This window comes from Limulus polyphemus, unplaced genomic scaffold (assembly GCF_000517525.1).
Source record: "Limulus polyphemus unplaced genomic scaffold, Limulus_polyphemus-2.1.2 Scaffold642, whole genome shotgun sequence".
In the NCBI taxonomy this organism is placed as follows: domain Eukaryota; kingdom Metazoa; phylum Arthropoda; class Merostomata; order Xiphosura; family Limulidae; genus Limulus; species Limulus polyphemus.
Genome location: NW_013666252.1, coordinates 439,942 through 445,585, shown reverse-complemented (window position 1 = coordinate 445,585; position 5,644 = coordinate 439,942). Strand labels below are relative to the sequence as shown.

Below are 5,644 nucleotides of genomic sequence, written 5' to 3'. Positions count from 1 at the left end.
GATGTGGCTATGAGCCAGACTAGTTTCGGAGAATTCCACTCCTCATCAGTGACCCTGGACACTACCACCAATGAAAGTTCAGACCAAATCAAGGTATCGAAAATCGAAATGGTGTATTTAAATGTTTATACACTCACAAAAAAGAAACCTATCATTCTATAGGTATTTGACCTAAATACACCAAAAAAATCAACTATTACAAAAGGTACATAGTTAATCAAATTTGTCAACTATCAGTCTATGCATCATTTGGGGGAAAAACGTTTGTTTAATGAATGAAATCAAACAATGCACAGATTCTGCCTCAAACTAAAAAAAAGTGGCTCTTAAGGGTTAAGGAAAGAAAGGCAGCATGTGTGAGACAAACGACCAAACCATGATTCTTAAATCCTAATGTTTTTTTTTATAAGATTTCATGAATTTTAAATTATTTTCAAGCACAAATTTTAATAATAATACTACATTAAAATAATGTACAGGCTTTCGGCAAATGTGAATGGAAAACTAATTAAGAAATAAAAACAAAACTGAATGCTTACCTAACTCACAGGATATGAAGAACTAACGTTAAATACTGTTATATCACTATTTTCAGTTAGAATAGCCTATGTTCGTTATCATACGGCATTTGCATGCTCTTTCATTTTTCATAAACTAGAATTTTGATTTCTAATATTTGAAGTTTCGGAACTTTACAAATACAAATTTGAAATTTATAAAAAAGTGTAAAATAAATACACAGGCGGTGGAAGCAATAGTTACCTTGGAGGGTGTGTGTGGCTAAAGTATGCGCAATTCTTGAACATGGTAATCCTATGGGGATCGGGGTAGACTTCACTTGAAGCATTTCCTAAAATATACTTTGTCAAAACGCAAAGATGGTAGCCTTAAGATAAATAACTGGTTTTAACCTACCTCCAACTAGCTTTGACGTTGGGGTTAACGTCTCCCTGCACCTCTCGTTTTTACGCTTATGAAATACATTTCTCAAAATTCTTACCTAAACATTTGTTTGAAGTTAAGAAATAATTGTAAAAATACCACTAAAAACAAGTAACTATTCATTCAATAATTTAAATTGCCAGAAGTATTAAATTCATTTGGATATATTAAAGCTTAGTGAGGGTTCATGACAAACACTACATGAAATCCTGTGGTGCGTGACAAGTGAATCTAGGAAAAAGTGAAGAGGGAATAATGAAAACAAGAAGACAAAATGAGTAAGATAAGAAATCCAAGAGAATCCTAGAAACTTAAACTGATGTAAAATAGAGATATGAATAAAATATTAGGAAACATTTCAGATAATGTGGAAAATGAAACATTGAAGTGATCGATGGTTCTTGGAAACGCAATTTGCTAAGTGTAAACCATGAAAAGACACTTTTGTACACACATTAAGCTTAGGAGTTTTGAGTGGAGATTTTTAAAATCGTGTAGCAGATTAGAAATTGTTTTACAAAGCAAAGTTGAATGTAAGCGAATTGATAATAACACAGAAATGAGTAAAGGTAGAATAATGATATACAACAAACTGTTTCAGCGCATAGCAAGAATGGTTGAATATAGTTTAATGTTAAATAATAGTTTTTTTAATGCAACCTGTCTTTCCTGAAGCTGAAGACAGACTCTCTTGAACAAAGAATCTTACACTTTCAACTACAGTAAAAGTGGGGAAAAATAGCTAATAAATCCAGATATTTATGGTAAGCTCACGTAATCTAGTGGGCCTAACAAGGGTTGGTGGTTAGGATGCTCGACTTGCAATCTAGGCGTCGCGGGATTGAAACCCGTCGCCAGACATGCTCGCTCTTTCAACCGTGGGGGTATTATAATGAGTTGGTCAGTCTCACTGTTCATTGGTTAAAGAGTAACTCAAGAGTTGACGGTTGGTGTTGTCTACTAGCTGTTTTTTCTCTAGTCTATCACTTTAAAACTAGAGAAGGCTAGCGCAGATAGCCCTCGAGTAGTTTTTGCACAAACATTCAACAAACAAACTTATCCCCCAAAACAACTGAGATGCTAATATACAAGAAAACAAACGCTAAATGCTGCCTGCCCTCATCTATCTCCCAACTATTGATTAACATAATTGAAATTACGAGCTTGTTATTCGTACACTATACAGGGAGTGAAGTATAGATAATTTAGAAAAACATGCTCATATACTAAAGGTATATATATATATATATATATTATATTTTACAGGGAGGTGGGTTTATGGTGATGCACCAAGGTAGAGGTTGGAAACTATTTTATGATAAAGTACTTACCACACTAGGTACGTAATTACAATTATACACTGCTGCATGCTTTAACTAGTTTGTAGCTGCTATTTCTCACTTTTAAGATTAAGAATATAATCACAATGGGAATTAGCTAATGCTATGGTTATAACTTACTTTATATTACATAATACACAACGTGACACATTAAATAAGGGATGACATATTAACCGAAGTATGACACACAACACTACATATAACGCAATACTTTAGGTATGCCACATTGAAGTAGGTATAACATATTACATAAGGTGCGGCATACCGAATAAGATATCACACACCAAACAAAGTATGAAATGTTGTACAATGCATGACATATTAATCAACTTATCACATGTTACGTAAGACATAATGAAGAACACAGGCTATTAGATATTGTATAATACCACTTATAACACAAATTACATTACATCAAAGGCCAAATACACAATTATACATCAATTGTTCACATTCCGCAAAAATGAAATCAGGAAAAGAAATGAGATTATTACAATTTATTCCTTGAATCAGAGAAAACTCCACAGAAGTATATTGTCGTGTGAGGTTAATACATCATTCGACTATTAAAATACTTTTGGACATATAGAAAAAAACAAGTTGAAAGCTTCCCCAAGGTTCGTAAACTATTGGTAATTGAATTAGAATGTAGTATCTACTGCCGTATACATCTTGAGTGTAAATATTTTAACTAGTTCTAAAGGTTTTACTCATATAATTGTAAATTGGTAGTATGTTCTTTTTATTAAGTTTCTTGAATGTTGATGATAAGAAAATATTTTGAATGATTATTTGTCTTATTCGTTTGTTGTTAAGCACAGACAAACTAAACAATGGGCTATCTATGCTGTGCCCACCATAGCTACTGAAACTCGGCTTTTAGCGTTATAAGCTTTCGGACTTACTGATGAGCCACTGGAGGGGGGCATAAAATATTACCGTCAATAGAATTAAATTTAACATGAAAAACTGGATTAGTCTTCCATTATCTTTTATATATGAACAACCATTAAAACTAGAAAATAAAGCTCTCATTCAAATATTGAAATGTAAACTGAAGGAAAAGGGTTTTAACCAAGCGTTAAAATACACTGAGACATGTAAAGTTCCATGAGACGTTCTCAATTTCGTTTGTAAAACTTTCATTATATTATATTACACTAACGAAATAGATTGATTTAAATAGAAAAAAAATACACCTAGTGACTATAATTTGGATAGCTAGATTGGAAAGTTTTAATTTTTGTTTCGTTTGTGTTTAATAATAACAATCTCAATAAGATACAATTAGAAATAATTAAATGCGTAAGGGCTGACTTGATGGATAAATCTAATGTAGTTATAAAACTGTTTCTATCCTTAACACCTGTCAGGAACAAAGTGAACTTATTTCCTGAAAACACAATCTTAAAAAGAGTAAAAAATAAATCTTTCCTTGACAGGTAATTTTGTAGTTTCGAAAGTACAGAAAACTAATTTTTTATGAATAATTCATTCTATGGCCAAAAGTTCGGCTCGAATATAAAGCGCAGGATTAGAATTTGTTGTTACATGATCAATCCATGTAATCAAGAAAAGCATGAGCACACATAGTTTAATTAATCACGATTCGAATCACGATTTATCGGCATAATTCCGTTGAAAATATACGAACTATGTAATCTCCATCAATATGTACCCTCCAATGAAACGCATAGTCTATGTGAAGTAACCTAAATTAAATTGTGTTGTATAATGAGAAAAACGAGCTGCGAAAAGTAATCTAAGCTAAAGTGTTCTCTCTGCTGTCATATGATAGTAGTGCAAAAGTTATCCGAACTAAAGTTTTTCTGTGCTGTGATATGATAGCAGTGTAAAGTTATTTGAACTAACGTTTTTTCTGTGCTGTGATATGATAGTAGTGCAAAGTTATCTGAACTAAAGTCTTTTCTCTGCTGTCATATGATAGTAGTGTAAAGTTATCCGAACTAAAGCTTTCTCTCTGCTGTCATATGATAGTAGTGCAAAGTTATCCGAACTAAAGCTTTCTCTCTGCTGTCATATGGTAGTAGTGCAAAGTTATCTGAACTAAAGTGTACCCTCTACAGATACAAACCAGAATCTTGAATTGTTCAGGTTATATAATGTGGATTACCATGTTTTATATCACTGGTATGGTTATCCATGGTGGTAACGATTTTGTTGAGCGACGACGGCTGATTTTTCCACTTCCAAACGTCGACAATGATCTTGGTGCTCTTTTATCATTACGCTCAAAGTTTAGTTTGACTTATGTATACTTTATTGCATGAGCATTGGATAGAATATATTTCCTGTTTTTGGAAACTATTGATGGGGTATTTATCTTTTTTTTTAGTTTACTTTAGAGTTTTCCAATTGACTTGAAAACTGGTTTGATTTGGTTGTTGTTCAATAATGTACCTATTTTATTTGAGATTTCTTCCTTTTCATATATTGCCAATATATATATATACGGACTTTTTAGTAACGCTAAAATGTTTTTAATGCTTAATATATTAAAAAATGTAACATGACTCCAGCAGTTTGTTTTACAAAACACAATTTACAACAGGGCTGCTTCGCGAAGTAAGTTGGATGATCTCTTGTAGTGACACAGCCCAAACCGTTAAGCCTTTACACAACATTTAAGTATATTATGTCACATCTATATAAATTTAATGTTGAAGTTGTCTATGCGTACTTAGGTATATTATATTACTATATGAGTTTTTATTTATGCTTTACCAAATTGGACAAGTTTAGGAGGAGGATATTTTTTATTAGATGGGTAAATTTAATGGTTTTATTTTTACTATCCAAGAGGTCTAAGCTATCAACTTCTTCTGAAACAAGTGCTTATTCAGAGCAGATAAGAGATGTCCTGGTGAGTACGTTTATTGACATATCTGTGTAACATGTTGAACTTTATACTAACTAAAGTTTATTGTTAGATTTTAAATATTTGAAAAGTAATTAAGCATTGACGTTTGAACTGGAACTGGGATATTTTGTAAATTTTCTGAATCTTGTTCAGTAATACGAAATGTATGTAAATGTACGAGGCTTTACTTCTAATGTGGGATTCTGTTGGAAGTAGAAACTATTCTATAATAGTGTTGTAAATTTACTATTCTGTAAATAGAAATTATTCTATAATAGTGTTTTAAATTTACTATTCTATAATAATGTTTTAAATTTACTATTCTATAACAGTGTTTTAAATTTGCTATTCTATAACAGGGTTTTAAATTTACTGTTCTATAATAATGTTTTAAATTTACTATTCTATAATAGTGTTTTAAATTTACTATTCTATAATAGTGTTTTAAATTTACTATTCTATAATAGTGTTTTAAATTTAC

At 31.4% G+C, this 5,644-nt stretch overlaps 1 long non-coding RNA gene across 1 annotated transcript in view; it reads left to right on the top strand.

Moving 5' to 3' along the window:
- Positions 1–1,654, top strand: part of LOC111085828 — a 10,395-nt gene extending 8,741 nt beyond the window's left edge. Inside the window, exons 2-3 of the long non-coding RNA XR_002610608.1 lie at positions 1,449–1,453; positions 1,644–1,654. This is a non-coding gene — a long non-coding RNA (uncharacterized LOC111085828). The remainder of the gene's footprint in view (positions 1–1,448; positions 1,454–1,643) is intronic.
- The last annotated feature ends 3,990 nt before the right edge of the window (positions 1,655–5,644 follow it).